Here is a 17388-nt window from a genome sequence, read left to right as displayed (position 1 = left end):
AATGGCCCGCCTCTCTGCTGTTGACCAATCCTCTGCGGGCTCCTTTGCGCGTTTATCCAGTCAGAGAGTTGGAGGGTGGAGTTCTGGTCGTCCGCTTGGCTCCGAGTCTGTGCTCGACTTCGTTCCCGCACCAGTCGTGGGCTTCCTGGTCAGGTATATTTGATAGGCCTGGGGTGGGTAAGGTTCTTGGGATGGGCAGCTATCTTGGCGGTCGGCGACAGTGCCAGTTGACTCTAAAAAACCGAAGTCGCTGAGCCTGTAGCACTAGGGGCAGAGGGAAATTAGGGGAGGCGGTGAGAGGAGGGAGCCACGTGTTGGGACTTCTGGTGCAGTGATCCGAGCCCCTGGGTCATACCCGTGCTGTCACTGCTCCGCCGACCTTCTGAGGGTTAGGTTGGTGTCGCCGAAGCCGTCCTGTTTGGGTGAAAAAGCGCCTGTTTGTCAGGTGTTCAAGGAGCGGTAGCTGGGACCTATTTTTCCCCTACGCGCACTCCCTTCCCTCGCATTCTTTCCTCCCCACCTCCTGGGTTGGTTAATTTTCGGGATCAGAAAAGCAGATTCTCCTCTGGGAAGAGACGTCCTGGAGTATATAGTAGGAACTGTGAGACTAGCTGCTCTGATAAGCACTTTACGTGTGTTATGTCATTTAATCCACACAGCAACACCTAGAAGGGTAGAGACTCGTATTCATGCGGAGAAACATTACTCGTCTGCGCGTTCCCTTCAGCTTCTTTCTAATCACTTGTGTGTGACATTAGGTTTCTATGCACGTAAAATTAAAATATGGTATTGCTTGTAAAATATTGGTCTTGTTTTCTTTTCTGACTTGAAGTTATTTTAGAAGTTAATACAACATACCTAGACGTAGATCGATTGCTGTTGTCGAGGTAAAACAATCTAGTAGAAAGACATCGGAGTAGGAGCCATTTACTAACCTTTAACTGGGCAAGTCACCCTCTCAGCCGCTGCTTTTTCCACTGCAGAATTGAATTCAGTAGCAGACTTGACTGCTTCCTAGAGTTGTGAGGATCAAATGAGATAATGAATATAAATTACTATTGTTAACTACATAGGACTCTTTCTGCTTTTCAATTTCTTTCCCGTGGAAGCTAGACTACCTTTAATATGCAATATATAATATATTTAAAATATTATATACACAGACACAACACATACAGTGGATAACATGCAGTGGATAACATGCAGCCTAGTACCACTTGAGTTGAAATACCTCTTAAGCCTATGTGGCCCACTTAGCTGCTTATCCAGGGTTCAGGGTTTTATTCCCTGTGGATGCAGAAGTGGTACTTGTCTGATTTGTATTTTTATCTTACACTGCTGTAAAGCAAAAATAGTTCAGCTCATTTAACTGCTTTTCTGAGTTCTGATTACTTCTGGAGACTCTTGAGAGGAAGCCCATTTCTTTGCTTTTTTCAGCTTCTAGTAGCCACTTATATTCCTTGACTTGTGGCTCCTATATTTTAAAAGCACATCTCTGAAATCTGTGCTTCCATGATCTCATCACCCTCTGCCTTCCTCTTAATGGGGCATTTGTGTTTACAAATAGGTCCCACCTAGATCAGTCAGTTCAGTCGCTCAGTCATGTCCAACTCTTTGCAATTCCATGGACTGCAGCACGCCAGGCTTCCCTGTCCATTACCAACTCCCAGAACTTGCTCAAACTCATGTCCATTGAATTGGTGATGCCATCCAGTCATCTCATCCTCTGTCATCCCCTTCTCCTCCCATCTTGAATGTTGCCCAGCATCAGGGTCTTTTCCAAGGAGAAAGTTCTTCACATCAGGTAGCCAAAGTATTGGAGTTTCAGCATCAGTCCTTCCAATGAATATTCAGGACTGATTTCCTTTAGGATGGACTGGTTGGATCTCCTTGCAGTCCAAGGGACTCTCAAAAGTCTTTCCAACAACACAGTTCAAAAGCGACAATTCTTCGACACTCAGCTTTCTTTATAATCCAGCTCTCACATCCATACATGAATACTGGAAAAAACGTAGCTTTGACTAGACAGACCTTTGTTGGCAAAGTAATGTCTCTGCTTTTTAATATACTGTCTAGGTTGGTCATAGCTTTTCTTCCAAGGAGCAAGTGTCTTTTAATTTCATGGCTGCAGTAACCATCTGCAGTGATTTTGGAGCCCCAGAAAATAAAGTCTCTCACTGTTTCCATTGTTTCCCTATCTATTTGCCATGAAGTGATGGGACCAGATGCCATGATCTTAGTTTTTTGAATGTTGAGTTTTAAGCCCACTTTTTCACTCTTCTCTTTCACTTTCATTGAGGCTCTTTGTTCTTTGCTTTCTGCTGTAAGTGTGGTGTCATCTGCATATCTGAGGTTACTGATGTTTCCCCCAGCAATCTTTGTTCCAGCTTGTGCTTCATCCAGCCCAGCATTTCGCATGATATACTCTGCATATAAGTACTACTCTGCATGTAAGTTAAATAAGCAGAGTGACAATATACAGCCTTGATGTACTCCTTTCCCAGTTTGGAACCAGCCTGTTGTTCCATGTCCAGTTCTAACTATTGCTTCTTGACCTGCATATAGATTTCTCAGGAGGCAGATCAGGTGGTCTGGTATTCCCATCTCTTTCAGAATTTTCCACAGTTTGTTGTGATCTACACAATCAAAGACTTTGGCATAGTCAATAAAGCAGAAGTAGAGGAAGTTCATGGTTCATGTACTGCTGAAGCCTGAGTTGGAGAATTTTGAACATTCCTTCACTAGTGCATGAGATGAGTGCAATTGTGTGATAGTTGAACATTCTTTGGCATTGCCTTTCTTTGGGATTGGGATGAAAACTGACCTTTTCCAGTCCTGTGGCCACTGCTGAGTTTTCCAAATTTGCTGGCATATTGAGTGCAACACTTTCACAGCATCATCTTTTAGGATTTGAAATAGCGCAACTGGAATTCCATCACCTCCACTAGCTTTGTTCGTAGTGGTGCTTCCTAAGGTCCACTTGACTTCGTTTTCCAGGATGTCTGGCTCTAGGTGAGTGATCCCAACATCGTGGTTATATGGGTCATGAAGATCGTTTTTCTATAGTTCTTCTGTGTATTCTTGCCACCTCTTCTTAATATCTTCTGCTTCTGTTAGATCCATAGCATTTTTTCCTTTATTGTGCCCATCTTTGCATGAAATGTTCGCTTGGTATCTCAAATTTTCTTGAAGAGATCTCTAGTCTTTCCCATCCGATTGTTTTCCTCTATTTCTTTGCATTGATCACTGTGGAAGGCTTTCTTATCTTTCCTTGCTGTTCTTTGGAACTCTGCATTCAAATGGATATATCTTTGTTTTTCTCCTTTGTCTTTAGCTTCTCTTCTTTTCTCAGCTATTTGTAAGGCCTCCTCAGACAACCATTTTGCCTTTTTGCGTTTCTTTTTCTTGGGAATGGTCTTGATCACTGCCTCCTGTACAATGTCACGAACCTCCGTCCATAGTTCATCAGGCACTCTATCAGATCTAGTCCCTCAAATCTATTTCTCACTTCCACTGTATAATTGTAAGGGATTTGATTTAGTTCATACCTGAATGGTCTAGTGGTTTTCCCCACTTTCTTCAATTTAAGTCTGAATTTGGCAATAAGGAGTTCATGATCTGAGCCACAGTCAGCTCCCTGTCTTGTTTTGCTGACTGTATAGAGCTTCTCCATCTTTGGCTGCAAAGAATATAATCAATCTGATTTCGGTATTGACCATCTGGCAATGTCCATATGGAGAGTCTCCTCTTGTGTTGTTGGAGGAAGGTGTTTACTATGACCAGTGCATTCTTTTGGCAAAATTCTGTTAGCCCTTGCCCTGCTTCATTTTGTACTCCAAGGCCAAATTTGCCTGTTATTCCAGGTATCTCTTGACTTCCTACTTTTGCATTCCAGTCCCCTGTGATGAAAAGGACATCTTTTTTGGGTGTTAGTTCTAGAAGGTCTTGTAGGCAGATAATCCACCTAGAGAATCCAGAGTAATCTGTCAATCTCAAGATGCTTAGCTTAATTACAAAATCCCTTTAACTTGTAAGGAAACGTTCATAAGTTCCAGGAATTAGAGAAAGGATGTTCTGGGGGTGCATTATTTAGCTTGCCACAAAGGGTATAAAGAAGGGTAAAATAGATTCTATACTAGTGCAGCATAAAGACTAGTAGGATATGCTGAGAGAAAAAAATATAAAGTGACTTCTGGATTGCTGTGAAAAGACCCTTCTTGGTTACCCTAGGTTGGTGCTTCAGCTTTTCCACTGGGAAATAGAAGAGGTAAATGAGTATTCCTGTGATAATGTGGATACAAAGCCTGAATTAATCCCTTAGAAAAGTGAAATTTCTTTGAATTCTAGTCTGCCATAAAAGTTCATGTGAGTTTTGCATTCATGTGAGTTTCATAATATTTGTGTTTGATACTGTTTTGAACTGTTGCCATATCATAACATTGCTGTTCTAGGGAGAATAGAGTTTATTTTGTAGCTTCTTGTAGCCAGTTTACTGTAGTCAGAGGTGTGTCCCCTAGTTTAAGAAGCATGACCTCAGAAGATGGAGATGTATTATAAGGAAGTCAGTAAATACTCAGTCTCATTCCTCCTAAGGCTAGAATATGCGAAAGTCTTCATGGAGAACTGGACTGATGGTCCCTCATCATTAATATCCTCCAGACCCCCCAGCAAGGAGATAGTAGCTCTGATGACTTCAGTTTTTACTCGTATCTTCAGAAGGTAACAATCTGTTGCTCTCATGTCTGGTTGGAATTAATAATTCTCAAGAGACAGAATCTGATGAGTGTGTTACCATCCAAGTATAGATATATTGGAATAAGATAATATATGAAAGAACTCAGCTCCAAGTAGTCATTCGGTATTCAAGAACTCAGTTCAGTTCAGTTTAGTCACTCAGTCATGGACCCCAGGGACTGTAGCACACCAGGCTTCCCTGTCCATCACCAACACCCATTCCCTTCAAGGGATCTTCCTGACCCAGGGATCAAAACTCGGTCTCCTGCATTGCAGGCAGATTCGTGATCTTCTAAGCCACCAGGGAAGCCCAAGTCCTTTTTAAGCTGGCTCCCTTCCTGTGCCATCATCAGGTCCATAGGAAAAAATTTCACATCCTTTGCCCTGAAAATAACAATGCATTGCAGTACAGCCATTTATCCTTGTTCTGTTTGAGCAGGTATCCAGCCACAGTCTCTTGGACCTTTCCAGGCATGGCTCTTGTATCAACAGTTAGCACAGCACCAGATCAAGGTCTGAGCTACTCTCATAAAGTGGGCATGAGGAAAAAATTCCACAGTATTTTTCCACAAATAACTTTTTCCAAAAAATGATTTTTCAGCTTCTTTCGTGCTTGTATTCCTTAAAATGCATGTCATGATACTGATCACAAAATTAGTTTTAGGCTACCTTCTTCGCAAGTCCAGTGTGAGTGGTCTGCTTCCTAACTTAGGACTGTGAGGGTATAGTGCACAGTTTTAGACTCTAATATATTTTTGTACACTTAAGGTACAATTTATTGGGTATTTTCTTGGTAGTTAATTTTTAACTGATTTTTTAAAAAAAATCTCCCAGTAATTTGAATTTTTAAAAAATCCAAACCTAAGGTATTTCACTTGGGAGAAGGAAATGGCAACCCACTCCAGTATTCTTGCCTAGAGAATCCCATGGACAGAGGAGCCTGGTGGGCTGCTGTCCATAGGGTCGCACAGAATCAGACATGACTGACGCGACTTAGCATTCATGGAAGGTATTTCACTTACTAAATGCTTCCCTTTGGTTCACTAGTCTTCTCTGTTTCTTTGCCCTGTAGTAATTCATATGAAGTAAATATAGAGGAGTGAATATTGTTGAAACTATCTTTGAAACTGATAATCTCTGGGAAGCTAACATTTAATTGATTGAGATGAATGATAGAAGTGTTTTTTTTATTATTATTGAATCCTAGAAAATAGTATTATTGTAGAGTTATATTATTTTACATTTATGCATTTAAAATTTAGCTTCATTTTATTTATTTTTTATTTTGTGGCCATGCCACGCAGCGTATGAGATCTTAGTTGCCCTGCATTAGAAGCATAGAGTCTTAACAACTAGGTCACCAGGGAAGTCCTCACTTAGCTTTAAATGCAGATTTTTCTTGGGTTCCAAGTTTATTTTAGCTGAATTAACTAGTTCATCATTTCAGTTAGATAACTTGTACATCATACAATAATGAGATTTTTAGCAAGTAGACCATAAAACTTCATTATGTTTTCTACTGTACATTTTACAAATTTTCTTGGCTATAAAGCAACTTGAAAAGTATAAAGCTTAAAATTTTGGCATAATATGATAAAAGAAGCACTTGGGAGTCAGATCTATCTAGATCATATTAAATATTTAATTTCTCTGAGCTTCAGTTTACTTACTAAAATAAGGATAATAGTATTTGTCCTATTTCAGGGTTGTGAGAAATAGATGAAATGACGAATACTGTAGTCCTTAGAAAAATGTGGTTCTTTCATAAAGTAGTAGCTATATTAAGTATCTATCGATAGTACCTTAAAAGAGTTCAAATATAACACTAGTTCTATTGTGAACTCCACTAGTTCATGTGATTTTTGACATTTTGCTGTTTCATAAGTTGACTGGACCAAAATACAATAAAAATGCTGTCTGTCAAGTCTTTTAAGTTAATATTAGTGTTAGTTAATATTTGTCTCCAAATTTCATTGCTTTGCTAACAATAGAATTTTATAGGAAAATTAAAAGAAACCTCTGTGCCACTATAGTTAAAATTGTTTCCCTGGTAGTGTAGTTTAGTTTCTCTTATCAGTTAATATATTTCTTTTACATGGTCCTTTGTATTGGTATATATACTGAGGTAAGTGATGGTGCCATTCTCTCTGTGGATGTTCATTCTGATCATTGTTACTTTTTATTGGCTTTTTAAAAAAAGAGTTTCACTATTTCTTTTTTATTATTATTATTTAATTGGAGGAAAATTGCTTTACAATGTTGTGTTGGTTTCTGCCGTACAACAATGCAATTTAGCCATAATTATATATATATATATATATCACCTCCTTCTTGAGCCTCCCTCCCACCCACCCCCATCCCACCTCTCTAGATCATCACAGAGCAGCAGGCTGGGCTTCCTGTATTGCATAGCAACTTCTCACCAGCTATCTGTTTTACATATGGTAGTGTATATATGTTGATGTTACATTCTCCATTCATCCCACCCTCTCCTTCCCACACTGTGTCCACAAGTCCATTCTCTATATCTGCATCACCATTCCTTCACTGCAAATAGGTTCATCAATACCATTTTTCTAGATTCTATGTATATTAGTTAATATGCGATATTTGTTTTTCTCTTTTTGACTCACTTTACTCTGTATAACAAGCTCTAGGTTCTTCCACCTCACTAGAACTGACTAAAATTTGTTCCTTTTTATGGCTGAATAATATTCCATTGTGTATCTGTCCCACAACTTCTTTATCCATTCACCCTTTGATAAACATCTAGTTTGCTTCCATGTCCTAACTATTGTAAATAGTGCTGCCATGAGCGTTGGGGTACATGTGTTTTTTTCAATTATGATTTTCTCAGGATATATGCCCAGTAGTGGGATCAGTGGGTCATATGGTAGTTTGGGGCTTCTCAGGTGATGCAGTTGTTAAAGAATCCACCTCCAATTCAGGAGACTCAAGAGACTCTTTGCTGGGCAGGAAGGAAGTGAGAACCTACTCCAGTATTCTTTCCTGGAAAATTACATGGGCAGAGGAGGCTGGCGGGCTGCATTTGATGGGGTCACATAGCATTGGACACGACTGAGCACGTATGCACATGTGTAGTTCTATTCCTAGTTTTTTAAGGAATCTCCATACTGTTCTGCATAGTGACTGTATCGATTTACATTCCTACCAACAGTGCAAGAGAGTTTCCTTGTCTCCACATCTTCTCCAGCATTTACTGTTTGTAGATTTTTTGATGATGGTCATTCTGACTGGTGTGAGATGATACCTCATTGTAGTTTTGATTTGCATTTCTCTAATAGTGATGTTGAGCATCTTTTCATGTTTTATTGGCCATCTGTATGTCTCTTTGGAGAAATGTCTGTTTAGGTCTTCTGCTCATTTTTTGATTGGGCTGTTTGTTTTTCTGATATTGAGCTGTATGAGCTGCTTATGTATTTTGGAGATTAATCCTTTGTCAGTTGTTCCACTTGCAATTATTTTCTCCCATTCTGAGGGTTGTCTTTTAATCTTGCTTATTATTTCCTTTGTTGTGCAAAAGCTTTCAAGTTTAATTATATTTCATTTGTTTATTTTTATTTCCATTATTGTAGAAGGTGGGTCAAAGAGGATCTTGCTGTGATTTATGTCAAAGAGTGTACTGCCTATGTTTTTCTCTAAGAGCTTTATTGTTTCTGGTTTTACATTTAAGTCTAATCCATTTTGAGTTTATTTTTGTGTATGGTGTTCGGAAGTGTTCTAGTTTCATTCTTTTACATGTAGTTGTCCAGTTTTCCTAGGACCACTTATTGAAGAGGCTATCTTTTCTCCATTATATATTCTTGCCTCCTTTGTCAAAGAAAGGTGTGCATAGGTGTGTGGGTTTACTTCTGGGGTTTCTATCTTGTTCCATTGGTCTATATTTGGGTCTATATTTCTGTTTTTGTCCCAGTACCATACTGTCTTGATGACTATAGCTTTGTAATATAGTCTGAAGTCAGGAAGTTTGATTCCTCCACTCCATTTTTCTTTCTCAAGATTGCTTTGGCTATTTGGGGTGTTTTATGTTTCCATAAAAATTGTGAAATTGTTTGTTCTAGTTCTGTGAAAAATTCTGTTGGTAGTTTGACAGGGATTGCATTGAATCTGTAGGTTGCTTTGAGTAGTATAGTCATTTTGACAATATTGATTCTTCCAATCCAAGAACATGGTATATCTCTCCATCTGTTTGTGTCATCTTTTGTTTCTTTCAACACTGTCTTACAGTTTTCTGCATACAGGTCTTTTTTCTCTTTAGGTAGGTTTATTCCTAAGTATTCTTTTTGTTGCACTGGTGAATGGGATTGTTTCCTTAATTTCTCTTTCTGATTTTTCATTGTTAGTGTATAGGAATGCAAGGGATTTCTGTGTATTAATTTTATATCCTGTGACTTTACTGTATTCATTGAATAGCTCTAGTAATTTTCTGGTGGCATCTTTAGGGTTTTTTACATATAGTATTGTGTCATCTGCAAATATCACCATTTCGTAAATTTCAACGGAGCTAGTGAGGTTAAGAGCACAGATTCTTAAACTAAACTACCTGAGTTGAATACTGCCTCCAATTATAAGTACTTTGTAGGCTGTTAGGAGAGTTAAATGAGTAAATATTTGTGAAATGCTTGAAACAGTGCCTGACATACACTATTTTTTTTTAATTTATTTATTTTAATTGGAGGCTAATTACTTTACAATACTGTAGTGGTTTTGCCATACATTGACATGAATCAGCCATGGGTGTACATGTGTTCCCCATCCTGAACCCCCCTCCCACATCCCTCCCCACCCCATCCCTCAGGGTCATCTCAGTGCACCAGCCCTGAGCACCCTGTCTCATGCATCAAACCTGGACTGGCGATCTGTTTCACATATGATAATATACATGTTTCAATGCTATTCTCTCAAATCATCCCACCCTCGCCTTCTCCCACAGAGTCCAAAAGACTGTTCTATACATCTATGTCTCTTTTGCTGTCTCGCATATAGGGTTATCGTTACCATCTTTCTAAATTCCATATAAATCCGTTAATATACTGTATTGGCTGACACACACTATTAAGTAAATTCCTTCCTTGACGATTTTATTCACATATCATTCATCAAGTATTAATGTGAAATAATAGCAAGAAGAGAAGAAGCTCTAGATGATGGCTTATATTTTAAATTGTATGTTGCACCTGACATTATTTTAAATCTTTCTTTAAGCCTATAAATACTTGGAAATTTGCACATCTAGGCATCTAAGATTGGCACTGGATTTCACATCATTGATATTACCACTGTCTTTTTAAAAACTTCCTTAGTATGAAGACTTTCCACATATATATGTTTTAAATATTTTAACTATATGTCATTTGGTTGTATGAATTCATTTTTGTTAGTGCCAATAGGAATTATAATAGCACCAGTTTATATTAGACTGTTTATTTTTAGTTTGGCTACGCTGGATCTTCATTGCAGCATGCAAGATCTTTTAGTTGCAGCATGTGGGATCCAGTTCCCTGACCAGGGATCGAATCCGGGCCCTCTGCATTGGGAGCACAGAGTCTTAGCCACTGGACTACCAGGGAAATCCTGAATGGCCATTTTAAAATGCTTTGTGAAATATGTTCTTTATATCATTTGAGAGGTAGTATAAGGAAGTATTTAAGACTGTGGACTCTGATGCCTAATTTGAGTTCCAGTCCCTGTTCTACATTTGTGAGCTGAGTGACCTTTGGCATGTCACCTACCCTTTCAAGCTTTACTTCCTAATTATAAAGTAGAGGAATCCCTTAGAAGAAATGGAGTAGCTATCATGGTCAACAAAAGAGTTCGAAATGCAGTACTTGGATGCAATCTCAAAAACGACAGAATGATCTCTGTTCGTTTGCAAGGCAAACATTGAATATCACGGTAATCCAAGTCTATGCCCCGACCAGTAACGCTGAAGAAGCTGAACTTGAACGGTTCTATGAAGACCTACAAGACCTATTAGAACTAACACCCAAAAAAGATGCCCTTTTCATTATAGGGGAATGGAATGCAAAAGTAGGAAGTCGGGAAACACCTGGCGTAACAGGCAAATTTGGCCTTGGAGTACAGAATGAAGCAGGGCAAAGGCTAATAGAGTTTTGCCAAGAGAACGCACTGGTCATAGCAAACACCCTCTTCCAACAACACAAGAGAAGACTCTACGCATGGACATCACCAGATGGTCAACGCCGAAATCAGATTGATTATATTCTTTGCAGCCAAAGATGGAGAAGCTCTATACAGTCAGCAAAAACAAGACCGGTAGCGGACTGTGGCTCAGATCATGAACTCCTTATTGCCAAATTCAGACTTAAATTGAAGAAAGTAGGGAAAACCACTAGTCCATTCAGGTATGACCTAAATCAGATCCCTTATGATTATACAGTGGAAGTGACAAATAGATTTAAGGGACTAGATCTGATAGAGTGCCTGATGAACTATGGACAGAGGTTCGTGACATTGTACAGGAGACAGGGATCAAGACCATCCCCATGGAAAAGTAATGCAAAAAGCAAAATGGCTGTCTGAAGAGGCCTTACAAATAGCTGGGAAAAGAAGAGAAGCAAAAAGCAAAGGAGTAAAGGAAAGATGTTCCCATCTAAATGCAGAGTTCCAAAGAATAGCAAGGAGAGATAAGAAAGCCTTCCTCTTCAGCCATTAAAAAAAATACATTTGGATCGGTTCTATTGAGATGGATGAAACTGGAGCCCATTATACAGAGTGAAGTAAGCAAGAAAGAAAAACAATACAGTATACTAATGCATATATATGGAATTTGAAAGATTGTAACAATAACCCTATTGCGAGACAGAATAAGAGACACAGATGCATAGAACAGTCTTACGGACTCTGAGGGAGAAGGTGAGGGTGGGACGTTCTGGGAGAATAGCATTGAAACATGTATATTATCATATGTGAAACAGAACACCATTCCATGTTCGATGCATGAGACAAATGCTCAGGACTGGGGCAATGGGATGACCCAGAGGGATGGGATGGGGAGGGAGGTGGGAGGGGGGTCCAGGAAGGGGAACACATGTAAACCCATGGCTGATTCATGTCAATGTATGGCAAAAACTACTACAATATTGTAAAGTAATTAGCCCCCAACTAAAATAAAAAAAAAGATAAAATAAAATAAAAAATTTAAAAAAAAGAGAAAAAAAAAAAGACAAAGCCTTCCTCAGCGATCAATGCAAAGAAATAGAGGAAAACAACAGAATGGGAAAGGCTAGAGATCTCTTCAAGAAAATTAGAGATACCAAGGGAACATTTCATGTAAAGATGGGCTTGATAAAGGACAGACATGGTATGGACCTAACAGAAGCAGAAGATATTAAGAGGTGGCAAGAATACACACAAGAACTGTACAAAAAAGATCTTGATAACCCAGATAATCACGATGGTGTGATCACTCACCTAGAGCCAGACATCCTGGAATGTAAAGTCAAGTGGGCCTTAGAAAGCATCACTATGAACAAAGCTAGTGGAGGTGATGGAATTCCAGTTGAGCTATTTCAAATCCTGAATGGTGATGCTGTGAAAGTGCTGCACTCAATATGCCAGCAAATTTGGAAAACTGAGCAGTGGCCACAGGACTGGAAAAGGTCAGTTTTCATTCCAATCCCAAAGAAAGGCAATGCCAAAGAATGCTCAAACTACCGCACAATTGCACTCATGTCACACGCTAGTAAAATAATGCTCAAAATTCTCCAAGCCAGGCTTCAGCAATACGTGAACCGTGAACTTCCAGATGTTCAAGCTGGTTTTAGAAAAGGCAAAGGGACCAGAGATCAAATTGCCAACATCCGCTGGATCATCGAAAAAGCAAGAGAGTTCCAGAAAAACATCTATTTTTGCTTTATTGACTATGCCAAAGCCTTTGACTGTGTGGATCACAATAAACTGTGGAAAATTCTGAAAGAGATGGGAAAGCCAGACCATCTGACCTGTGTCTTGAGAAACCTGTATGCAGGTCAGGAAGCAACGGTTAGAACTGGACATGGAACAACAGACTGGTTCCAAATAGGAAAAGGAGTATGTCAAGGCTGTATATTGTCACCCTGCTTATTTAACTTATATGCGGAGTACATCATGAGAAACGCTGGGCTGGAAGAAACACAAGCTGGAATCAAGATTGCCGGGAGAAATATCAATAACCTCAGATATGCAGATGACACCACCCTTATGGCAGAAAGCGAAGAGAAACTAAAGAGCCTCTTGATGAAAGTGAAAGAGGAGAGTGAAAAAGTTGGCTTACAGCTCAACATTCAGAAAACTAAGATTATGGCATCTGGTCCCATCACTTCATGGGAAATAGATGGAGAAACAGTGCAAACAGTGTCAGACTTAATTTTTTTGGGCTCCAAAATCACTGCTGATGGTGACTGCAGCCATGAAATTAAAAGACGCTTTCTCCTTGGAAGGAAAGTTATGACCAACCTAGATAGCATATTGAAAAGCAGAGACATTACTCTGCCAACAAAAGTCCGTCTAGTCAAGGCTATGGTTTTTCCAGTGGTCATGTATGGATGTGAGAGTTGGACAGTGAAGAAAGCTGAGTGCCGAAGAATTGATGCTTTTGAACTGTGGTGTTGGAGAAGACTCTTGAGAGTTCCTTGGACTGCAAGGAGATCCATCCTAAAGGAGATCAGTCTTGGGTGTTCATTGGAAGGACTGATGTTGATGCTGAAACTCCAATACTTTGGCCACCTGATGCGAAGAGTTAACTCATTGGAAAAGACCCTAATGCTGGGAAGGATTGAGGGCAGGAGGAGAAGGGGATGACAGAGGATGAGATGGCTGGGTGGCATCACCGACTCGATGGACATGCGTTTGGGTAGACTCCAGGAGTTGGTGATGGACAGGGAGGCCTGGCGTGCTGCAATTCATGGGGTCGCCAATAGTCAGACACAACTGAGCGACTGAACTGAACTGAACTGAAGTGTATCTACATTGTAGGGTTGTCTGGGAGGGTAAATGAGATATTCATATAAGGCATTTACAACAGTGCCTGGATTATAACACGAGTTCAGTCTATCTTTAGTTACTGTTAATGTCACTGATGTATACAGAAGACTCGGTAAACACAGTAAGTAGAAATGTGAGGAAAGTAAGATTCGGACCGAGTCTGTGATTTTCTGAGGGTCACATGTAAAAAAGAAAAAAGTAAGGCCCCTCACTTCTAGTGCAGATGTTTTCCCATGAAAAGTGTGTTTCCTTTTCTACCATTAACACCTTTTAACTCACTCATAATGACTAGGTACATCCCAGAGACATGTTCTTCATTTTCCATTGTGTTTCCAACTCTTGGCTGCTTGTTAGAGTATTTTTATGTTGGTTCTAGTTCTGTAAGACTGTTTCTCTTTTTTCATGAATCCTTCAGTCCTGCAGCATGCATGACAGGCATCTATTTTCAAGAAAGGAGAATAGATATTGAAACTAAATTTTTCATAGTGGTTAGTTTGTTTTAAAACATTTGACTTCATTAGCCTGTCATTAATTTGTTTTTCATGTAGCACTGAATTATTTTTGCAGAGCCATTTTATTCTTTCTAAACTTACCCTCCCCCACCCTGCCCTGCAATTGTAAAGTTGAACTGAAGTTATTTCTTAGGAGCTAAGAAAGGAGCTTGAAAATCACACAAATGCCCTGAGCCATTCTAAAAATAGGAAGGATGCAATTTGTGAATCATCAGTTTATTTTTAAAAATTCTGAAAGATTATAATTTGGATGTATTTTTTTGGCATCAAAAACATGTTTATATCATATGATCAAAGCAAGTAGTATTTAGTGCTTTATACTGGAATTTTGAATTTTTTTGATCCTGTAACATGTTTTGTGAAGGAAGAGTTGCATTTTGAACATATTTGCTCTGAAGTTGGCTGTGTAGGACTAGTTATTAAATTACACTCAAGTCATCAGGTGTTTGTTTGCTAAATACTTTCTGCATATAGGGTGATGTTCCTAAATCCTGGCTTGTTCTTCAGTTGTGCTTTGATGGTGCTTTCTAGGAGGTCGAGTGAATTGACCTCCTCAAAACTGTGGTTATGTGTTGTTGGTTGTTTTTTTTTAATCAATATTGATAAGATTATTACTATTTAATTTCTCTAGAAAGGGGATAGCTGGTTCTAAAGGTTGGTCTGTGTGTGTGTGTGTGTTTCCTTTGGCTGTCATTGTTTTACATTTGTGGGTAGTTCCTTATCTTTGCCACCTTGTCTGCCTCTCTTGAGTGCGTTTCGTACGTGTTTGTATTTTTACACTCCTCTCGCACTCCAGTACTCTTGCCTGGAAAATCTCATGGATGGAGGAGCCTGAAGGCTGCAGTCCATGGGGTCGCTGAGAGTCGGACATGACTGAGCGACTTCACTTTCACTTTTCACTTTCATGCATTGGAGAAGGAAATGGCAACCCACTCCAGTATTCTTGCCTGGAGAATCCAAGGGACGAGGGAGCCTGGTGGGCTGCCGTCTGTGGAGTCGCACAGAGTCGGACACGACTGAAGCAACTTAGCAACAGCAGCGTGGGAAGTAGGATTTCCTGAGGCATGCTGTGGAGTTAGTCTCCAGCTGATAGAAGATTGATATTAGAGAACTGAAAAATATAGTTCCTGTCCTTAAGAAATTTATACTTTACATTGGGGAGAGAAGCAAATATAAATACATAACACGTACAACTAAGGATAAATAACATTTTAGTATATTCAGTATGTGATTGCTAAATGAGTAACAGTTGATATTTTGGCATTTAGAGTAAGTAGAAACACTTTAGGTTAAGAAGGACTTTGTAGTACTGGTGAACTTTTAGCTAGAATTTAAAGCATGGGTATTATCTAGATAACTCAAGAAAATTATGTAGGATTCTTGGGAAGAATAGCAACTCTTTTAGCAGCTGTATTGTGGAGAAAATATTTTGCCTATTAAAATATTGTTGAGTCTAGGGTTGCTATAAAATACATTGTGTAATTCACATGTTCAAATGTCTGCAGCCCATGTGAAATAACAATAGAATGTATGTCATACTTTATGAAAATTATTTAGTTTTATGAACTTAAGAAATGTTCGTGAAATCATATATTTGCTTTTATTTCTGATATACTGAATGTCAATATTTTTTACAAGATGAAGTTGGCATCTAAAAATAAAACTCTTACATGCTGTTTCTCCTGTGAGAAGTAAGAAATTTTCCCATTCTTGCAATCTTTGTTCAGGAGTCAGTTAGCTGTTGAATCAAGTGTTTCCTGTCATGCTCCATATCAGGCACGGAGGAAGTTATTATAGTTGCAGACTAGAGGTAATGGAAAACAGGAATACAGTTGCAGGACAAACAGTGAGGAGGTGGATGTGAAGGGCGATTTTCAAGGTAGGCTTTATTAGCTAGTAGAATCTTGTCCTTGGCCTCCCTTTAATCAAAGGTAATTCTGAGATTTTGAGTCTTGGTGACTGAGAAGACTGCAGTTAACAGAGATGAAGAATATATGTTTGAGTTACATTTTCAGTATATTTAATTTCAAGTTTTGGCAGCATGTTCAGGGGTAGAGGTCTAGGCAAACATTAGAAAAACATGATTAGAATTTTGATGAGAGATCAGGGTTAAGGATAAAAGCTAGGAGTTCACATAGAGGTAGTAATTTATATTGCCAGGGGAAGAGAGGAAAAGAACAACTAAGAAAGTCTTAGTTGTCCTGGAAACAGTTTAAATTTCTTCTGTTTAGAGACTTTGTAGTTAAGTCCTGAATGATGTTTTTCGTCATTCTCTAATTTTTGCACCTGTTGCTTAATGGCGCTAGTCATCGGTGCCAAGAGCAAAGTAGGCAAGTATTAAAAAAGAATTTGATAGTTTAAGTCCAAGCTAAATGTTTTCATGTTTAGTAAAGTTAAAATTGACAGTATATTATTTTCAATACTTTTTATCCTTCACATCAGATCTATATAGTAAGTGGAATTTTTTTTTCTCTTAATATCCGGCTTTTGCAGGATGGTTCAAGAATTACGCCTTTTGTTGGTTATTTCTCTGATATCAGGATCTTTCACTGTGTTCAGAGAAAAGGAAATGAGTTTAGAACTTAACTACATTCTTATCTTCCTGTGATATGGCACAGAGGGATTAAGAGCACTGGTCTGTCCTATTGAATCTTTACACAAACATAAAACTATAAATGTTTATGTTTAAGGGTTTTTACTACTCTTTGATTTCTATTTCAACAGATTTGGATATTCACCTAATTTAGAGTAATAAATAGTGAACCTAGACTTTGAAATGTAAAAGATGTCTTTAACTATCAATTTATAAATATTTATAAAATATAGCCTTTTGTATGAGAGATATGGTGACATGATTATAAGCTCTCCAGTATCAGGAAGCCTCATTCTGGCTTAATCTTATTTTAAGTACTGATTAACAGTAGAAATTAAAAGAATGTTAAGGTGTTCTTCCCACAGTATGTATATTCAATTTGATGTCAGTTGTCATGGTTAATCATGGGCTTCCCAGGTGCTGCTAGTGGTAAAGAACCTGCCTGCCAATGCAGGAGACATAAGAGACACAGGTTCTATCCCTGGGTCTGGAACATCCCCTGGAGGAGGGCATGGCAACCCACTCCACTATTCTTGCCTAGAG

The 17388-nt window shown here is 38.9% G+C and overlaps 1 protein-coding gene across 1 annotated transcript in view; it reads left to right on the top strand.

Annotated features, from left to right (window-relative positions):
* The first annotated feature begins 77 nt into the window (after nucleotides 1–77).
* Nucleotides 78–17388, top strand: part of WDR89 (WD repeat domain 89) — a 45998-nt gene continuing 28687 nt past the window's right edge. The window contains exon 1 of the mRNA XM_081509865.1: nucleotides 78–153. The gene's annotated coding sequence lies outside the window, so the exon portion shown is untranslated. The remainder of the gene's footprint in view (nucleotides 154–17388) is intronic.

Source organism: Giraffa tippelskirchi, chromosome 7 (genome assembly GCF_054371585.1).
Source record: "Giraffa tippelskirchi isolate mGirTip1 chromosome 7, T2T-mGirTip1v1.2.pri, whole genome shotgun sequence".
NCBI classification, from domain to species: domain Eukaryota; kingdom Metazoa; phylum Chordata; class Mammalia; order Artiodactyla; family Giraffidae; genus Giraffa; species Giraffa tippelskirchi.
This window is presented reverse-complemented; position numbering and strand designations above follow the sequence as displayed.